The sequence below is a fragment of the Typopeltis vanoorti genome, chromosome 3 (genome assembly GCF_054136105.1).
Source record: "Typopeltis vanoorti isolate ZY-2024b chromosome 3, IOZ_Tvanoo_1.0, whole genome shotgun sequence".
In the NCBI taxonomy this organism is placed as follows: Eukaryota; Metazoa; Arthropoda; class Arachnida; order Uropygi; family Thelyphonidae; genus Typopeltis; species Typopeltis vanoorti.
The window spans coordinates 52,025,463-52,047,743 of NC_143551.1; the positions used below are offsets into that span (position 1 = coordinate 52,025,463).

At 36.5% G+C, this 22,281-nt stretch overlaps 1 non-coding gene across 1 annotated transcript; it reads left to right on the top strand.

The window, feature by feature from the left end:
• The first annotated feature begins 309 nt into the window (after nt 1-309).
• On the top strand, nt 310-381 carry TRNAE-CUC (transfer RNA glutamic acid (anticodon CUC)). The gene has a single exon. It is a non-coding gene; the product is annotated as a tRNA-Glu (tRNA).
• Nucleotides 382-22,281: the final 21,900 nt, after the last annotated feature.

Genomic DNA, 22,281 nt, shown 5'->3' on the forward strand with positions numbered 1-22,281 from the left:
CTGATCTCTGTCTGAATGCTATCCGAATGGCCAAAGTAAGTTTTCTTATCCATCGGGCAAAAATATTTCTATTCTTCTTGACAATTTTCAAATCAATGCCTTTTTTTTTTTTTTTTTAATCATTCTTTGATAAATTCATGTAATTATCTGAATAAACAGATTTTCATTTGAGAATCTGCTCGCCTCGTTTATGAAAAGCCAGTTTACTTTAACTGAATTGTCTGAAAGAACAAACTACAAAATACGAAACGTTATGAAATGTGCCACACAAAAAATTTGCTTGTGATTATTGCAAGAAATTCATCACAATCCCATGTGGTCTAGTGGTTAGGATACCTGGCTCTCACCCAGGAGGCCCGGGTTCGATTCCCGGCATGGGAAATAAGACTTTTAATTTTAAATGCCGAGCTTTTTATGAACAATTATTATAGTTACTAAATATTGTATTTAATAAGATTATCGCTGTTCTTTTTCTTTTTTGCCTTATTCGCTGGTATAAAATAAGATTGGAGCTAGAGAAAAAGAAAAAAAAAGTAATTGTTTTTGCTACTGGTGTTATGTTCTGTAAAAGTGCTGATGTGAAAGGTCTCAAAGCAGTATGGCTTACAAGTGTTTGTCAGAATTGAAAATCAACGATATTATTAATTTCATGAAAATAAATTTGCTTACAATCGTATACGCGTGTTTGTAAAAGTGCTGCCATCTAGTGATATGCCATAATCATAATGAAGTCTAAATGTTTTAATTTTCGATTTTTGCAATGAACAATTTCGAACCATACTTTTCTTCATATACACTCGTATATGATGAAATAGATATCTTATTATTTATTCGAATTATTAAGTGGAACAAACTTTTCCCATTTCATAGGTATCAGATCATATCACCAGATAAGTCACTTTTATCACTACGTTGTAATTAAATACTCAATAACATTAGAACGACTTTCAACAGAATTATGTATCAGATGACGGACAATCGACATGAATTATAGGGTTAATTTACAACTGATTATAAAGGTCAAAGGTGTCTCAGAATTAACTAGTATACACTTTAATTTTTATTCCACAATGCTATTCCCATCACAATGAATTTAGCATAATTAATTAATTTTGACAATAGACAATATAAGAGTGAAATTACTGTAAAGCTTTACATCTTCATTATTATAAAAAAAAAAAAAAATTTTTAAATACCGAAGATGTAAAGCTTTACAGTAATTTCACTCTTATAAGCATTTCGCACACTTTTATAATTTCTTACTTAACTAAACCTTGAGGGTTTTTTATTGGATGTCGGGTGCTTAAAACTTTTCTTTCTTTTTTTTTTATTATTTTTATAACAACGCATCAAAGGCTACACAAAATTAATACACAAAATGATACGCTACACAAAATTAACAGCAAATCAGATCATAGTCAGATGCGCATGCTCACTGAAGAAAATGTCTTGTTAAAACAAACATAGTGGAACTTATTGAGCATGATTAATGTTAGTGGTTCTGAGAATATAATAGATATTATTTCTTGTAGTTCCATTAACACTTACTTGTAAACAAATGAGTGAAGGTGTTCGTTATAACGAAACAGCCTTCATGTTACAGTAGAAAAGATTTCCATACTGTATTTAGATTTCACCGACTTATAGTGCGTACTCCTTACATCCGGTTTTCATTGTATATCATACAAAAGACAATCATTAAATAAAATTTAAATTAATAATGACTGAGAATTCGATTACTGTAATAATAATAATAATAATGATATCATTATAATCATAAAATACCATAATGTAGTTGCACTTTGTATCCGGGCAGAATATAATATTTTAACATACTTAAAAATAAGAATCTGTGTAGGTTGTAAAGTCTATTTAAAATAATCCTTATTTTATTTTCGATGGGTAGTTCAGTATGGACCATGAATGGAAGTTGACCAGCACGGAGCATCATAAAACTTTTAAAATGTTTTGTGTTTTCTGTATAAAATGTTAATTATTATTATTGTTATTATTATTATTATTATTTTATTTATATTAATATATTTATACAATAAATATATGCTTAATAAACCGTCTGTTAAAAACACAATTTGCTGTTCTTATTCGAAAGAAAACATTATTATACCATGAAATAGCAATATCAGTACTTTTTTTTTCATATTCTTTAATTTTCAGTTTTTTACCTGCTAGCAATGAATGAATTCCGCACCTATTGTCTTACCCCTTCCCCCTCCCAAAAAATAAATAAAAAATAAAAATACTGATAATAACTATTATTTCTGAATTCTAGGTTTCTTTTTATTTATCTATAATTCATTTTAACATGAGGGCGCCATCTAGTGATAAGCACCTCGTTCTGCCAAATATAATTATCTACCTGAAACTTCATACCAAAAAAACAGAGTAAACGAACGATAATTATTTTTAAAACAAAATATTATTTAGTAGCTATCAAAATCAACATCTTATTGTTTTATATTTACCAAGTATTTAAAAATTACACTTTCCCATCCCGTGATTCGAACCCGGGCCTCCTGGGTGAAAGCCAGGTATCCTCTCGACCACATGTCATTGCGTGGCCAAATTTTTTTTTTTTTTTAAATAACTTTATTAACAACTGTTGCAATTATTTACAACATTATGAATTATATATACAACACGTACATCGAAGTAAGATTGTTATACCATCGATTCAATCGAAGTTTCATCTGTTATATTACAACTAGGGGGGGGGGGTCCGTCTCTCTGACGCCTAAGGCGCCCAACCCCCCGAGTTCCGGACTGGTAGGCCGGTTCTCCTTGAATTCTGATGACTCGAATTTTGAAGACTCGAAAGAGGATTCTCCCCTTCCTCCTTACGCCTACGCCCCCCCACCCCCGAGTTCCGAGCTGGTAAGCCAGTTATGCTAATTTCAGTAATGAATACTGACACGTACTGTTATTTTCATTGTTTGATTTGTAGGATGTAGGGTTTTCATTGTTTAAAAGCCACATATCTGGAAGTTACACATACATTATTTCATATTACATTAATTAAGTTCAGGTATTTTCCAGCTTTGTTAGCTTTTTTTTTCTCAGTTGGGTTTAAGACACTGTTTTTTTCTTTAAGAAATGCATAGTAAATTATATTTACATACCATACATGTCATGTATATATATATATATATATTTAACAAGCTATATACTCTACAAAATAAAGTATATATATGCCATCTGTACAGCGAAATAACATTCATATACAGAATTTCTTCTATTATTATTATATTACAAGTAACTGTTATAGTTATATACAGGGTGATCATAAAATAACGTCAAGTGTTCAGAGCCCTCTAGCGAGTAATGTATTGGACGAAACACACCAATATTCGGTAGACGTACACAGTGGAACATGAAAATTCGATTTAACGAAAAAAAAGTACCAAAAGTCGCCAACAGGGGAAATTTTGGCGCTGCCAAATTAATTTTAGTAGGTGTGGTGTGACTAATGAATGACTAAATGGCAAATGAGAGACAGCACACATCAATTTCATGACGTTTATTGTTAATTACAAATGAGGTTCAATATGACCACCATTCTGATGTTCCAGGAACTGCATACGGTGCACGACATTTTCCACAGTGGCTCTCAACATATCGGAATTGATTTGTCTCACGTGTAACGTTATTCGATCTTTCAAAGTTGGAATATCGGGTACATGTCCTTGATACACAATGCTTTTAAGAAATCCCCACAGCCAAAAGTCACAAGGATTGAGATCAGGCGATCTGTCATAGAAATGTTGTCGCAAAACATGCTGTACCTGAAGTCCGATGTGGGGTAGAGCACCATCCTGCATGAAGATGGTCGAATCGAGACATCCTCCTTGCTGCAGTTGTGGAACCACAAAGTTCTGTAGCATATTAGCATACCTGTTAGCATTGACGGAACAGGTCACTGGTCCATTTTGGCGATTTTCCTCGTAAAAGTATGGACCGATGATAAAAGATGCCGTAAATCCGCACCACACTGTGACTTTGGGCGAGTGGATAGGCATCTGCAGACACACGTGCGGATTAGTTGCAGCCTAAATGCGACAGTTGCGTGTGTTAATATCGCCGTTCAAATAAAAGTGCGCTTCGTCACTCCATAAAATCTGCCACGGCCATGCATCATCCACTTCCATGCGCGCTAAGAAACTTAAATATAAGTCGATTCGTGTGGTCGCATCACCAGGGCGCAATTCTTGAACATGACTGATTTTGTAAGGGTAAAACTTCAACATCTGATGTAGGATTTTCCACACCGTTGTGTAGGCGATATCCGTTTGCCGGGATATTGCTCGTGCACTGCTGGTACCATGCACATTCGTCATCTCCTGTTCCACAATAGCAGTTGCAACTTGTTGGTGACTGATTGGTTTGCGTCCCCTGCCTACCTGCACTGCTAGCGTTCCAGTAGTTTCAAATCGCCGAATCAGGTTTTCGCAAGTTTGTTACGCTAATCGGTCCTTATCGTAAATTTTTCATACGCCGAAAATCCCGAAGACGAGCACTGGCATTATTGTTCCGTTGATAATAGAGTTTGGCTAACAAAGCACGCTCATGTAAGGTAAGAGGCATCGAAAAGCAGTTCGTCTACGAATGATAAGAAATCTCACAGGCTTTCCTTTTATTGCAGGATCGTTCACAAGAAACGCGATAATGCAAATTAATGCATTTTACTCGGTAAACAGCGCCAAAATTTCCCCTGTTGACGACTTTTGGTACTTTTTTTGTTTCGTTAAATCGAATCCCCATGTTCCACTGTGTACGTCTACCGAATATTGGTGTGTTTCGTTCAATACATTACTCGCTAGAGGGCTCTGAACACTTGACGTTATTTTATAATCACCCGGTACATAGCCTAGTCTTTGTTTTATACATAGCTGGAGTTTAGGTTTTTCTTATAGTTTTATTTTATTTTTATTTTTTTTTCTGTTAAATATGCAGCAATGAGTTCGCTGTTTCCGTTAAGATAAGGGGGGGGGGGGGAACACTCTTTTTCCTGCTGTAGACTATCTATTCCACATGATTCAGGCGCTGTTTCTTCTGATGGAAGTGGGGGAGCTAGAAGTTTTTCTTCCAACTGTACTTCGGATTTGCCTTATTTCCAGTGGGAAGTGATGATGATGGTGTTATTCTGTTGTTGGTTGGATGGATTACTCGTCTGATGTAATGTTTGAGGTTAAGTGTGCCCATTCCTCTGAAGTCATTCTTCTAGATTGGATTGAACTGGTGATCGCTTCCTGGACGTAGTTTCGATATAGTTCCGAGACTGTGTTCTCTTCCATACGCACGATCGCACCTGTGAGCCCAAATTGCGTACATCGTTAGGATTAGAACTATTGTTTGCAGCCTGTTCATATTTTTCCTTTTAGCCAGAATAATATTTCCTCATTGATTAGTTGGATTTCAGGAAGCCATCTGTTAACTGCTTTTCAAGTTACTTCTGTTTCTTTGCAATTGCGTTTTCCCTTTTGCAATAATCACATATTTTTCTCAGTAACATATTTATAACGTTTCGTATCTTTTTGTAGTATACGAAATTTAGTTTCTTTCTTCTTTCTTTCGAACAGTTCAATTAAAGTAAAATGGTTTTTGCATAAACGAGACGAGCAGATTCTCAAACGAAATTTTGTTTATTCAGATAATTACAGGAATTTATCAACGACGACAAAAACCAGTTAAAAAGGCTCTGATTTAAAAATTGTTAAAAAAAATAGAAATATTTTGGGTAAAAGACTCGTGTAGCTGACTTACTCTATCTCCGCATCTGTCACACTCTCTCTCTTTCCCATTCTTTCTATCATTTTTATCTTTTCCAGGGGTTGTTAATTTTTCTAAAATTTTTTTGTTAATTATTTTAATTTTTTGGAGATCCTCGTATCTTATTGAGTATTTAAAATAAATCAATTTATTCCTAAAATTGGTGATTATATGAGAAAAACAACTATCTTCGAGATACATATTATGCAAGAGTACATCGCTTCCTGCACGTTAACTTTTATTAGAATAATCTTTCATTTTCTTGCATGTAATGATTTATTTATTAATTTTTTTTCTGTTCTACTATAATAAGTAGAAAAATGAAGATAGTTCGTTATAACCAATAGATGGCGTTAATTATTTCTGTCTACCATAAACTTTATTTTGATGTTATAAAGAAATGTAAGGATCCGTCGTAGGTCACTGATGTTTGTCAACCCTCGACTTCCAGCTTGGTCCAGCACACTGTACATTTGTTGCTCCGCAGGTTATCAGAGGATCCAATGACACTCGAATTGGTGTCACGAAACCACCTCAGTTTTAATGACTCGCAAATTCACGTTTCACTTGTAAGACGAGATACTACGAGATGCAACTGGTGGCTTCCCTCTAACATCATAATAAGATTTAGCATGAAAATTACAATTAAAAATGTATATGTAAAAAAAAATCAAACACGAATTAATTTTAATGTATTTCAATATATGGAATAAGGAACATCATATATTAACCAGCCTGCTGGCTGAGTAGATAGCACGCTCGCTTTCCAACCAACGAGTTGTGGATTCGAGTTCTACGCGCGTTTGTAAAAGACCGCTCTGTACGAGCTCGTATAGGACTGTCTTTTTTTTTTTAAGTAAATATTAATAGCTGCATTATGCTAAGCAATTCGAAAAACAAAGATATATTTGTTTATTTACAGAAACTGGACTTCTAAGTTATTAGGTTAAAAGTCAGTAGTATAAAACATCTCTTTATAATCTAGCACGAATTATTGCTCTGCAAAATTCGAAGTATTTCCTGTAGAATATGCTTGGATTGATACTGCTGTTCTGACAGAGGTCGCTTCGCGATGCACTGTCTGATAGATATCTATAGAGGACGCTTCACAACAAAGTCAGTCGTGTTATAGAGAAATTAACAACTGAATGTAGTTAGGAGCTGACTGCATTATTTGTTAATTTCTCTAATATAATACTCATGCTTGGTGACCCATAGATTTATAGTGGCCTCTGAAGCGCCACGATTTCTTGTTTGTAAGCATGCAGAAAGGCTTTCGATCGTCAGTGGCTTTTCTATCTTCACACGAAGGCCTGAAAGGTAAAACAGCGAACATTTCATATCTTCTCCAAAGATGTGATGGCTCATTAGCCACCATCTAAACCAGCAGTAAGCGCTACGCCTTATTACGTTGCATAAAAGTTCACAGGAAGGTAATTATTTTGAAATTAATCGAAGCTAAACTAGTGCCAACGACGTGTGGTTAATCATTAATTCTTTAGAAATCCAAGCTTTAATTATTTATGAACGTTCCTGCTTGCCGAGTGGATAGCTTCTTCGCTGTTCAACCTATTGGTTGTGGATTCAAATGTTACGAGTCCATGTTCTATCATTGACGTGTAATATTACTGAAAGTCGTTCTAACGCTAGGGAATATTATTATTATTACGTGACACCTCCAAAGAGTCACCGAGGGAGGGTACCTATTGTACAGCTTTTCCTCTCCACCAACTACAGCAAATCGCATCATCTACACCATCGCCATCTGCCGTCCATCATCACCACTAGTATTCACAGACAATCACAAACATCCATGTTCAAATCCTCTTCTATTCCCCCCCCCCTCCACAAAGACAAACAGTTCAGTTCCCTCATTCTTTTTGTGTTGGAGTTCCTCCAATCGGAGATTTGCTTTTCTTTCATGGAATGTACAAAACCGCACTTGAGCTAGTTTGCAGATAGCATTGTGAATGAATTCAAGAATGGGTATGACAACTGCTGTGGATGAGATGTGTCATCCTTCCATGAGTTTCTGATTCTATGTAGGTCTCGTTTTCATAATAATCATCTTGCTAGCAACTACTCGGTCTTTATCACCGAATCACTAAGGGACGAATTTCCCTGAGCGTTCATATTCTCCCGATGGGAGAGATGCTTCTTCGAATTTCTGCACGTTTCTTCAGAAGCAAAGGAGATCAAGAGCATCGTTGGTCTCCCCAGAGATTAACTAATTTTATGAGCCGAAACCTTTCTGGATAGACTTTTCCTCTTGTGACCTGTTTCCGAATGAAGTTCCAGATGTCCTTGTACATATCTACTATATATTCCTAGACATTTCCCGAAAATTATGATACATCTAATTCTCAAAAATAAATAAATAAATAATATAAAAGTGATTCTAAACCGTTTTCATAATAACCATCTTGAAGATAATTAACAATAAAGATTTTACTTATATCTGACTTTTCGCATAGCCAGAGTAACCTTTCATATCCATCGAGCAAAATATTTCTACTCTATTATTTTAATGGCTAATATAGCCTACTTTCGTTTAGGAGTGCCCCTTTTATACAATGTTATTGGCTCTTTACTCAAATCTTAGGGCATTTACCTCATTATAAAACTAATGAGGCAAATTATATCAGTTCACTATAACCATAGGTTAGTCAAATTCACCTCTGCAGCTCGAAAGTGATATGCAAACGTATATGAAGAATAATATAAGAGGAAAATTCTGACATACCTTTTTGGGTATTTTCTGTCTCTCTATCTTTTAGCTGTTAAAAGGAAGGGGGTTTAGGGAAAATGAGGGTAAAGAAATGTGGGGGAATTATTTGAAAGAACCCGGGTTTATTTATATGTATAATAGTATTATTATTCTGGTGTCGAGGCTAGCAGGTGAAAAGACGCACTGACAGAGAGTTCCTGAGGGATTTGTGATTTTTGTTGATTTATTAAGTATTTTCGCAGATTTAATTGTGTATTTTTAGTATATTATTGTAGTTTTATTAGTGTAGTTATTGTACTATAGTGTTTTATAACATAATTTCAGAGAAATTATTAGTTTTTACTATTCTTGAAAATGGCGCCAAAAACTCGTCGTAACAAGGCAGTGACTAAAGCTAAAGTTGCTACTTAAGAGAGCGTTTGTCCTGAACAAAAACACTGCTGCAGTGATGATAGTAATTTATCTGAGGATACGCTGACATTAGAAATAGCTCGGTTAAAAGAAATTATTAGGAAATCCACCAGGGAATTGGAAAAGGTGGGAAAACGTTTGTTTAAACTTCGACAGGACGAGAACAAGAACAGACAGGAAAATACTGAACTTTGTAATCAAAATATTAATAACAACAAGGTAAGTCAGTTAATATCTAAGAAAAAAGAGGTAATATGATATGGTAACTCAATTTTAAAATTTGCTCTTGCCGAGGGAGTCCCCACTTCTAGTTTCCCGGGAGCGAAAATTAAAAATATGAAAAAAGTAATTGAAAACCAAAAAAGAAATGTAAAAGAAATGGTAGTGCTGGTAGGTACTAATAATTTAAGTGGTGACAAACATAGTATGAGAGAAGATATGAAAGGTCTGTTGGAAGAAGCGAGAAAGAAATGTGAAAGAGTAAAAATTGTAGGATTACTACCTAGATATGATAGTACTGAGTTAAGAAGGAGGGCGATAATACAAATGATTTCACGCGCAGGCTATGTAGAAGATATGGATGTCAGGTTTTAGACGTGTGGGGTGTGTTTGATGGCAGAAAAGATTTGTATAAGAATGATGGCCTGCACTTGAATTCATTTGGCATCAGAAACCTGGAGAAATTACTTCTTGGTATGAGGCTTAAAGCAGAGAGTTAGGGAAACTAGATCGTCAAGGGAGAAATGGGAAAAATGTGTGTGAAAGTTCAGCTATGGTATACAAACGTGATAAAGATATAAATGCCTTTGAAAATGGTTATGTATGTGGCGAAGGAGTAGAAAAATATGCTTTGGGTTCGGATCTTTTAAGTATGTCTGGGGAAGGAAAAGAGAAAATTCTAGAACAAGACCAAATAGATTGCATTTCTAATTATAAGAAGAAGGCTAGGTCGTAATTTATTATGTCTATACACAAATGCCAGGAGCATTAGAAACAACGGGGGTGAGTTTGTTGCTTTATTGAATACGATGTGGCCTAAGATTCTTGGCATTAGTGAAACCTGTCTATCAGAATCAGATATGGTAAGTGGGATCGAGTGTAACGGATTACTATTTTTAGTAATGACAGAAGAGATTGGAGAGGAGGAGGAGTGCTACTAATGATATCAGATGACTTAAGTCCAGTTAGGGTAGAAATACAAGAAAACAATGAGGGTAACAATGTTCCATGTAGATGAGTTTGAGTCTATTTGGTGTGAAGTGGAGTTTAACAGGATGAAATATATGGTGGGTGTTGCTACAGACCTGGCAGCTCAGTTGTAGGGGACGAAGAAATGCATCGCCAATTTAGCCTTATGGGTACCAAACGAATGATCATTATGGGTGACTTTAATTTTCCAAACATTGATTGTGTAGAAGAGAAATCAAATCTCATGATCAAAAAGAACAGGAATTTATTGAATTGTTGCGAGATAACTTTCTCAAGCAGCATGTGAAAGAAGGAACTCGAGGTCAAAGCGTGTTGGATTTGCTCATAGCATCAGAAGGGATCTCAGTTAAGAATATGGCTATTTTACTGCCAATTGGTGACAGTGATCATGCTGTTCTTTCTTGGGAAGTATCTTCTTATATTGAAGCTCCGATTAAATCAGGCTACATGCTAAATTACAAAGCTGGAAATTATGATCAACCAAAGAATATTATCTTTGGTCCCATGGTATCAGTTACTGAATGGAAAAAATGTCAGCAATGCATGGGAATCTTCGAAAAAGTGCTGGAATGAGACGATATCTGAATGTATCCCTAGTGTTCGAAGAATAAATAGGTTGGGAGTGAAATGGATTTGCAGCCTTATTAAGCTAGAGATCCACAAGAAGAAGTTGATGTGGAAAGAATATCGTGAGAGTAAGAGTGAGAGGAGTTATGAAATATATGAAGCTCAAGCCAGAAAAATAACGAGTATTGTGAGAAAAGCTAAAACGGAGTATGAAAAGAAATTGGCCATTCAAGCTAAAGGCAATCCAAAAGAATTTTATCGTTATGTCCCAAGCAAAAGAAAGAATGAATGTGGAAGAATAACTTTATTGAACGCAGATGGTACACGAGTGTCGGGAGCTAAGGAGATTGTTCAGTTAATGAGTGCTCACTTTGCTAAGATATATCAACCAGGTGTATGTAGTATGGTGCACAGTGCTACTGCTACGTTAGATGAAGAGTTACGGGTTCAAGAAATTGAGGTTGAAGAGCTGTTGCATAACCTGGGTAAGAATTTGTCAATAGGGACAGATGGAATATCTTCCAGTTTTAAAGGAATGGTCAGCTGAATTGGCTAGGCCTTTCACACATTTATATAACTTGAGTCTCAGCTCAGGAATGATACCACAGGAATGGAAGGAATGTATGATAGTTCCATTGCACAAGGGTGGTGGAAAAACCGATGTGTCTAACTACCGACCTATTAGTATCTCTGGTGTGGTAGTGAAGATTTTAGAGAAGTTGTTAAGAACTCGCATACAGAAATGGGTAGACGAGCATTCTATACTATGCAGAGAACAGCATGGGTGTACTAAAGGAAGGTCATGTTTTAGCAATTTGCTCATATTTTATAACAATGTTATGGCAGAGTTGGATAAAGAGAATGGATACACTATGATAATGTAGGATTTTTCTAAGGCATTTGATAGGATATCACATGATAGACTGTTGTGTAAACTGGAGAATATGGGATTAAAACATAATCTATTGACTTGGATCAGGGAATGGTCGACAGACAGATATCAAAAAAGTGGTATACTGTGGGTGTAAATCTACAGATTTAAGGTAACCAGTGATGTACCTCAGGGTTCATTCCTTGGGCCATTATTGTTCGATCTATATATTAATGATATCAAGCAGGGTCTATCATCAGATTTGCAATTGTTTGCTGATGATGCGAAGATAGCCAGGACAATCGGGGATGCTACTCAGCAATTACAAAATGATTTGAATAGACTGGAAATCTGGGCTAACGAAAATGGCTGTCAGTTTAATGTTAGTAAGTGTAAAGTTATGCACTTTGGCGTGATTAGAGTTCCAGTGGCATATTATATTAGCGGGGTTATGCTACAAGAAACTGAAGAGGCAAGGGATCTTGGTGTATTGATGGATAAGAATTTGAAGTTCAAAGGGCACATAGCAAAAGTTGCAAATACAACTAAGAGGATAATTGGTATGTTGAAGCGAACCTTGGCATGTAAGGTTAAAGAAGTAATTTTGCCTCTTTATAAGGCTTTGATAAGACCACACTTGGATTACTGTGCACAGATTTGATCTCCCGGGTTACAAGGGAATAAAGAAGCTGTGGAAAGGGTGCAAAGAAGAGTGACAAAGATTATATCCGGATTATGGGATTTCGATTATGAGGACAGATTGCGAGTATGTGGATTACAGACTCTGGTTAACAGGTGAAAGAGGAGTGATATCATAGAGGTCTATAAAGTTTTGAATGGGTGTTATAGCATTTCAACTGATGACATTTTTCGTTATATGGAAGGCGGGGAGAGAACACGGGGGCATCCATGGAAGTTAAGGTTCTCAGTCAAGAAAGGGTTAAGAGCTAGGTTTTTCTCCCAGAGAGCAGTGAGTGAGTGGAATAATTTGCCCTTACGGTTAGTGAGCGCATCTAGTGTGAATGAATTCAAAGGTAGGTATGACAGCTGGGTTGGGTAATTTACAGCCGTCCTCGATGAGTCCTTGACTCCCTGGAGGTCTTAGATAATAATAATAATAATAATAATTATTATTATTATTATTATTAAGGGTGGGTAGAGAGCGTTTGGGGGGGAATGCGAGAAGGAGTTGAAAATAGAAATTATTTTTTGGGGAAGCTGAGGGATTGATGGGAAGAAGTCAGGGGTGTGAGCCGTTTCGACAAGGTGTCGTCTTCCCAAACATAGGAAGACGACACACATGGAAGTTTCCCAGAAATAATGCTTATATTTCTACTCTTTTTAACAATTTTTAAATCAGAGCCTTTTTAACTGGTTTTTGTCGTCGTTGATAAATTCCTGTAATTATCTGAATAATCAAAACTTCGGTTGAGAATCCTCGTTTATGAAAAACCAGTTTGCTTTAACTGAACTGTTTAAACGAAAGAAGAAAGAAATTAAATTTCGTATACTACAAGATACGAAACGTTATAAATATGTCACTGAGAAAAATTGCACGTGATTATTGCAAAAATAGGCAACGCAATTCCATGTGGTCTCCACTACAACTTCCAGAATATCTACTTCTAAAATCATACGTTTTTATTTCCAAATCATTCTTACTTCTTCCAAAAAAAAGAAGAAAAGGTTGGGGGGGGATTCTTTTGGCATTGCCTAAATCTTCAGGCAAGATAAGACTCTTCTCTTGGCAAAAACATATTATCTCCTCTACATCCATGGGAAAGTGTGACTTTTAATTGGTAAATAAAAACCAATGAAATATTGAATGAATATCGTTGATTTTGATAGCTACTAAATAATAATTTTTAAAAATAATTATCGTTCGGTTTCTCTATTTTCTGGTATAAAGTTTCAGGTAGATAGTTATATTTGGTACCGGCAAGTTGTTAACTGAAAAAAAACAAAAAAACTTCATGCTTTAAGCGTCACCTTGTTGCGTCTTCAATGCTTGTAAAAATTGGATATCATCCGATATTAGGACTCTCATCGAAATAACTTTGATTAGAAGAATCAGTATATCCTATCACTAGATGGCAGCACTCCACAATAAACTGAATTTTAGATAACTAGAAATAAACCTAAAATTCAGATCCAGAAGTAGTTTGAAAAAAAAATTGCAAGTAAGAATTAATAGTTACTGTCAGTATTTTTTTTTTTGGGGGGGGGGTAAAGCAATAGGTGCCGGAATTAATTCGTTGCTAGCAGGAAAAAAAATGAAAATTAAAGAATTATGAAAAAAAACCGTACTGATATTGCTATTTCATATAATGTTTTTTTTTTTTCGAATAAGAACAATAAATTAAAATTAAGTATTTAACATACGGTTTATTAAGTATAAATTTATTGTAGAAATATATTAAAATAAATAAAATTATTATTATTATTACGTAACACCTCCAGGGAGTCCAAAGACTGATCGAGGGAGGGCATCTACTAGAAAGCCGAAATGCCACCCAAACAAAATATCAAAATGAATGTACTCAGTAACTTGTATATATTGAACTTTTATAGAGAAGTAAAATATCTGCATTAAATACAGAATCTATAAAAAAAAATATTGAAAGAAGACAAAATGCAGAAAATTTACGTCTATTAATATAAAATCATTCCATTATTATTATTATCATTGAACTGTGAGTTGCATTACTGAATTGCATAGTGAAATGTTTGCACATTCATGTCAATCCATATGTAAATACGATGCATAAATATTTAATTAGTTTTAAAAAATGTATAATCATATTTATAAAGAATTAAGTACTCTGTATTTTGTAGTGAATCCTTGTACTGTACAGAAAATATATCTCATGTATATATGCGTAAATACATTGTATGATAATAAATCTTGTCATTGTAAAAAAAAAATTATTATTATATTAGTTATTTATACAAAACATTCTGTATAATCAATCAGCTCAGCTAACGCCTTTTATTCCCTAATATGGAATAGGCGAGGATTTTATACCATATCTAGTTTTTGGAGACTGAGTGAGCAGTTCAATCTTCACCGATAGCCAATCAGAGATAGCTGGCCCCTGTCTATCACTAATTATAGGCGGCTACTGATGAAGAGACCAGCAAACAAGTGCTGCCATCTCTTGGTGCCTAACCCTAACAGGATATGTTATTGTTTGAAATAATGTGGGTAATTTAGGAAGCATTTCAAGTTAAGATGGCCACTTCTTTTCGCTTCGTTATCCTGAGAATCAGGGCCTCCTTATCCATTGGGGCTATAGCCCAAGGGTGCCATTGATCCAAGGGCGCTTAAGAACCGAGTTTGTTGAATTTTAATTCAACAATATTATAAATATTGTTTAATTAAATAAAAATGTGTAATGTTGATATATTTTAACTTTCATTTCAAAAAAAATTATTTTATTTAATTATTTGTATTATTTCATTATTGCTCAATCCAATGTGATTAAGGCGCCAAATTTTTTTAGCCCAGAGCGCTCAAACTTCTTAAGATGGTCCTGTTGGAGATAATTGGAAGAAGGATTTCGATAATGTGTTTTCTTGTTTCGATGCTTAGGGGAAAGACAGTTCTTGATAAAGAAAAAAAAAAGGGGGAGGGCGTATGGAAAGTTTGCGGTGCTGTTTTGAAAACCGAGTAGAAAATAAGAGGATAGAGTTTGATATTAGTGAATTAAAGCTCTTGCTTTCTTTTTTGCTAGTTCTTTACTGCATTGATAATTAAGAAACAGCCGTAATACTTTTATATCTTTTTTTACCCCTTGTTTTGGTCGCCAAAGTGCCCTCTCCCTCGATCATCCAAACTATAGGGAATCCATGACTCATCCTATCTTCTTCCATTTACTCCCAGGTCGACGATGCTACAGAGCAAAAGAAAGTTGTCCTAATCAACTCCATTTATTTCAACCATATCATCTATAAACTCCTTTACATTCATTTTTCTCACCTTCTTTCCAGAACGTTTTCCAAATTAATATCTATACCTCGATATCGTCAGTCAGTACAGTGAACTCCTTTTCCAGGATAAGATATCTTATCTTGCTAGCCTTTTTCATTGAATGGTTTAATGCAATACCATGGTTTGCTGCTCTAAGATAAATAGTGAATTAACCTCCAAGTAATAATATATTTAGGACACTTAAACTCTTCAAAGTATCTTCACTGATCGTTAAAAAACATTTTATTTTGCAGAACAAAGCGAAACCTGAGAATCACTCAGAAGATTATTCAGAGGTTACCATTATCGAAAATTTTGATGAGACTCCTGAGGCAGCAGAAACAAGACAATCTGATATTGCAACTCCTCAGTCGTCCGCCCAAAGCAGTGCCGCTACAAAACAATCCACCACAATTTATTCCTCAACAGCAAAAAGCCCAAAGTTCGAAGGTGTAATTGCTGAAATCAGGGAGTTGATGGAACCAGTTGAAGCAATCAATCAGCAGTACTGTCACAGCGAATTTGAAATTTTTGGAAAGGTAGCAATGCAGTTGAATAAACTGTCTACAGAAGAGGCCATTTCAGCCCAAGAGCAGATCCAGACAGTTTTAACCCGTTGCAGAATCAGAGATTTAAAGAAATGATCAATAATCTGTTGGACGTAAATAATAAATCAGTCAAATTGTACAAATTAACATTTAGCATATCAATCAAATATCTTGTGTTAATTTCTACATAGGCACAATGTTTAATTCTACTGCTTTTATATTTGTTTCAAAACAAATGTATTTAATCCCTTTGTTCAAATAACTTTTCAGTTCATATGTAATGGACATACAGTATATAAGTATATCAATAAATGAATTTTACGAAAGATTTAAAGCAGTCCTTTGGCTGTTTCAAATTGCACCATACGTTTCTCGCTAGAAATTTCGAAATCTGTGATTTCGAATCAAGAATTCTGCAGATTTCTTTAAATAAATATGCATATCCTGTCTCATCAAAAGTTGTGAGCATTGAATGGTTTGTTTCAATTATAGGTGACGCAACTACACATACCGGCCACTGAATTAGAAATCTTTATTCACATGTATGTAAACGTATATGGAAAATGCTTGGTCAAGTGCGTCCCTACGTGTTCTAGGCGAATATTTAAGAATGCTGCTGGTCAATAGTTTTGATTACAATGATTAAAACAAATTATTTTTCTTAGTTCTATAAAGGGCTTATTGTGGGTGCCCATCTGGTTGCAGCCACGAGTTTGAAAACAGCAGAGCTGACTGGTTTCTCAAAAGGTGAGATCTCCCGGGTGTTTAATCAGTGGAAAAATAATGCACATTGCTTAACTGTGATCCTAAGATAATCTGGCAGGGAAAAGGTCAGCGTCGTTTGACAAGGCTTTTATTGACAAACAGAACTTTTCTGTGTGTGCAACAATTAACCTAAGCATTTAATGAAGGCTGTTCTTGATCCATATCTCACGCGCAGAGGATTGAAGAGGATCGGTTTTGACAGGCGTATGTCGTCTGTACGTAAAATAAAATTTTCTAATTCAGTGGTCGGTATGTGTAAGATTATAGGGTCAGAATGGTGTGTGTGTCCAGCCAATCGTGTTATGGTCTTCCACTCTTGTCCTTTGTGAGTGAATTGCCAGCTTCCTCTCAGGTCGTTCATTGTTGTGTCATGGTTGATTGTTTCCTCCCATCGATGCTAGAGTGCCTCTTGCTCTGTGCTTTCACTTATGGTTTCACTTTTTCTTATGCATCGATCATCTTTTCTTACTAACTCTAATCCTATCCATAGGTTTGCTGATGATAGTACACATATTCCTCTTTATTATTCACAAAATGTTGTGGTATCTGCATGACTCAAACTTATTATTATTATTACATGCCACTGCCAAGGACTCATCGCTGGAAGGCACCATGCTGCGAATAAACCACGTCCACTACTTAATCTTCCATACATATACACACACACAATGGCCCTTTCCCATCAACTAAGCTTTGCAACCCCCCCCCCACACACAATTTCAACCTTACCTCATAGGAACCATTCCACAAGCCTGTCATCAACTCACTCACTCATCTATGAATCCTCTCCACCATCTGATTCCAGGAAAACTGGGTTATTACCAGATCTGGATAGTAGTCAAGATGCAGCTAAACCATAGCCTTCTAAAGAGGGATATAACATTCCTGCCTTTACTTGTTAGTGTGTTTTTGACATCCATGTAATTCTTTGAGCTATGTTGCCATATTTTTGCAATATGCCCTCTACAGATCATTGACCACTATTACCCACCCCATGAATTTTCTGGAAACCAGTACCATCAGTATAATACACACACACACACACACACACACACACACACACACACACACACACACACACACACACACACACACACACACACAGTATGCTATCTTTTCAACATGGAATGCAAAATCTTACGTTTGCAACATTAAACTGACTATCATTATCCTTTTCCTACAATGCTGATTTATTTAAATCATCCTGCAACACTTTTATCATTCTCCAATTTTGCATTATTCTCCATATGTTTTTAAAAGAATGTGCTGAACTAACAGCACTGCTGACTTGGCTGATTAATGAAAGACTTGCAACTGGAAAAGATCTTAGGGATGGATAGAGGGAAAGATAGTGCCAATGCATAAAGGCAGTGGAGAATGGCAGCATCAAACTCTCAGAAGGCATCAAGAACGTGGGAACAAGGGAAAGAGATTATTATAATTATTTATTATTATATAACACCTCCAGAGAGTCTGAAGTCTCATCGAGGGAGGGCACCTACTCTACAACTCTCTGTTTCCATAACTCTACCAACCTCAACTACCTTCATCTACACATACGCCATCTACCCCCGACCACCACCACCACCAGTATCTTTACAAACAATCACAAACATCCATGCCCATGGCGGGATTCGAACCTGCAGCCTTCAAACGAATGGTTAGCGTATCCGCTAACCATTCGAACCGAGTGGTTAGCATATCCGCTAACCACTCGGCCAACCATGCTGGCAGATACCAGAGACAGAGGTGTGTACAAGAAACTAACAGCTCTGTGAGATGTGTGATGATTAATTATTTTGTAGTGTGCAAAATAGAATGTTAAGGAGTTTTCTTGGCAGTAAAACAAGGTTGAGTGTCGATGAGATAATAGTTAGTGTGATGACCTGAGAGGTAGATTCATGTAGGAAAAGGATCTCAAGTTATGGTTGGAAAATGTCTAGCAAAAAAGTGCGAGAAGCAAGATAGTGCGTGTATTTCCCAGCTATGACAATGCAGAATGAAGATAAGAGCAGTAATAATGAATGGCATGATTGCCAGAATATGTCAATTAGCGATGCCAAATGGAATGATAGCAGGAAATCTGGAGGTGTTGAGGGAGAGGATTTGGTCGAGTATGGGTTTATTCACCCTGGGGACAAGTGCATGCCAGCTTAGAAACATTGAATGTAGTTTCACAGGTTTCAAATCTGAAAATTCATGTATACAAATGACAGAAGTATTGGGAATAAAGCGAGGGAGTTTGGAACAATAGATGACAGAAGATGATATAGTTGCTATATCTGTAAGGTTCTTTGCTGCAAGCACCAACTTCTTCCATTCCTTTCTGTTTTGAAAGGAATGGAAGAAGTAAGTGAGACTCTCAGTCCATGATTCCTAACTCAGCTGTCTTTTTGGATGTTATCCTGCTGTAGTCTTCCTCCAGATTGCTTTCCATCGGGTCTGATCTTTGAATGCTTGTTTAGCCATTCCCTCCTCACCCATTCTTTCCATATTTCCAAGCCATCGCAATCTGCAAGCTCTGATTTCAACAGATGTGAATGGAGAAGATGTTGTGTTATCTCTTACGTCCACATTCTGAGGATTTTATTTTGCAAGATTTGCATCTCTTATTCTCTAAGTTTCTACTCCATATAACACGCTAGGTCTAATGATTGTCTTGTATATTTCTGTAACTCTGCTTGACAGAATTTTGGAGGATAGTAAATCTTCTTCTTCTACGCGTTATTCCTGCTTCCTGTGCAGGGTCCGCGTGTTATTTAGATGCGACTTCTTTTTAGTACTACTCCCAACCGACCCGTCGCCTGGTCTGCCGCTGGGGGGGTGGGGATATATTTTTGACTGTAGAGGTGTATGTTCACGGGGCCGGTTTGCCTGCTTGCGGGATGAAAAACGCCAGATAAACTGGCGGAAAAAACCCTACTGACCGCGCCCAAGACCGGCTAACTTGGCTATGCCTGAGGAAGATCCTCAAATTCCTCACGTCTGGAACGGGAATCGAACCTGGGACACTCCTTCCCCAGGCATATGGTTGCGAAGCGCAAAGCCACTAGGCTAACCGCGCGGTCTTTGGAGGATAGTAAATGATGAATGAAAATATCTATTGGCAGCATTTCTTGTATTTCTGTGCTAATTGTATTATCTCAAGTAGTCAGTGTTCCAAGATATTTGAAGGAGGCAGCACTTGATGTTATCAATGGTAAACTGGTAATTATTCTCCTTGATTTTTATTTCTGCATACTTTTAAATATTCAGTTTTATGGTTGATTTGTAATCTTAAATTTTCAGTAGCAGTTTTAGAAATACCATTTAGATTCTTCTTCTGCAGCTTGTCCCACTCAAGTAGGGTCGCTGTCTCCATTTGCTGGACTTGCTTCTTTAACCGCACCTGCCCGTGATGCGGTAGCCCTCGTCCACTTCTCTTCAGCTATAGGGTGATGTGGCTGTGAACCGCTTAAGGGCTACGCTCTAGCCCTTGTATCACTTCTTTTCGACTCATTTGATCATAGCTAGAGCTGGCAGTGAAGTTTTATGACCGGATGCCCTTCCTGACATCAACCCTCGCCATTTATCCAGGTTTGGGACCAGCACCTATTGGGGCTAGCTTGCCCCCTTCGGTGGCTGCATAAGGTGAAATGACATATAGAAAGATAGGAAAGATTCACCCCAACCCTCAAATACTCTAATAGAAGGGGAGGGACCAGTCTACAGATAATATAACAGATGTATATTACATGAAGGGAGGCATGGTCCAGCATCAGGTACCTCGGGTTTGCCATGCCTGTACTCACTAAAGTGAGCCCATGAGGAAGAAATACCATTTAGATTATCATAATGTAATTTAGAAATATCATTTAAATTAATTATTAACATTGTTCCACCTAGCATCACTAGTTTCAATGCACTAACACTCACTTCTCCAGAAGACAACAATCTCTTCAAATGCTTGTCCCTCCATATTCAAATGCAGCACCATCTCTTGCAATACAAGTCTCTTCTATCTTCAAGTACCAAGCAATCTGTAGAATTTCAGCCAACTGAAGTAGAAGTTCAGGATTCTGTCCAAGGGTAGTGGTTCATTTGAAGCTGTGCAGCATGCAATGGAGGCCAGCAAGACCACATATGTTGTTGACTGCTGTTATAAGCAGATTTTGTTCAGAAAGATGCAGATGTTATGCATTGACAACTTAGCAAAATGAGTGCAGGTTGTGTAATTATTATGGGGATTATAGATCAGAAGCATGAAAGGGTACATGGCAGGATGGAAATAGAATTTATACAAATTGATAATTACCTGAAACAGTACATGACAGGCAATCAGTGGTTTGAGAGTGATTGTTCTGGTAAGCGCATCAGAAGTATCCATAACCACTGTGGGCACCTTGTCTCTGATTGGGCAAAATGACCATGTAGTCTTGTTCTGGGAGTTACTAAACATGTGGAATTCTCAATTAAGAAGGCATGAGGGAAGGTATGTGGAACTACAAGGCTGGCAATTATGATAGGATTGAGAGGCAACTTGGAGCTGTACCAATAGCATGGAACTACAAGAAAAGAATGTTAGTAATGCGTGGGATGTAGTTTAGGGATTGTTTGAGAGAATCTTTGTGGAATCACAATCTAAAAGGTATTTTTGTATTCACTGGTGTTGAGGAAAGGTAGCATTTCTCTTGTCAGGCCTAGTAATGACTATGCTCTTCTCTTTACGTAGTTGGAGGGCACTGAGCTGGCAGGGAGATAGATTTCTTTTGGAAAGCAAAGATCTAGAAAGTGAGCTGGCAACATCAAGCTTAATATGTTATTAGCTATCTCAGGAGCTAAGTTACAGATACCACATTCGATGGTAAATATTAAATCTAGTGCTGGTACTTATCAAGGTACAATGGCAAAATTGTGGTCAAGACTCAGGATTCTTTTTGGATTCTAAACTCAGAAATGGGTTTAGAATCCAAAAGTCTGACTAATTGATATGTTTACTTTGTATTTTCAGGAATTCTTGCTGTTAGCTTCCTAAGTCTTAGCCACAATTTTGCCTTTACTACTCAATAATTACCAGTACTAGACCTAAGGTTCAAATTGAATGCAGTTTCCGTAAGTTTATAATTCTTGAGATAGCTAATAACATTAGGCTTGACATTGCTTTCCAAAAGAAATCTATCTTCCTGCAGCTCAATGGTCTTAATAAACTACATAAAGATAACAGCATAGAAATTATTAGGTCTGATAGGAGGTGCCATTGTTATCCTCAACACTAGAATACAAAAAAAAAAAAAAAAAAAAAAAAAGGACATCATTCTTAGAGACTTCTCCACCTGCAAATCTTCTTTACACTGTCTTGTCAGATGTTGTCTCTTCCAGAAGGTTGACTACCATGAACTTCCACATGCACAAAACTTTCACAGTTTTGTGCTTCTCTCTTGCAGTCTTC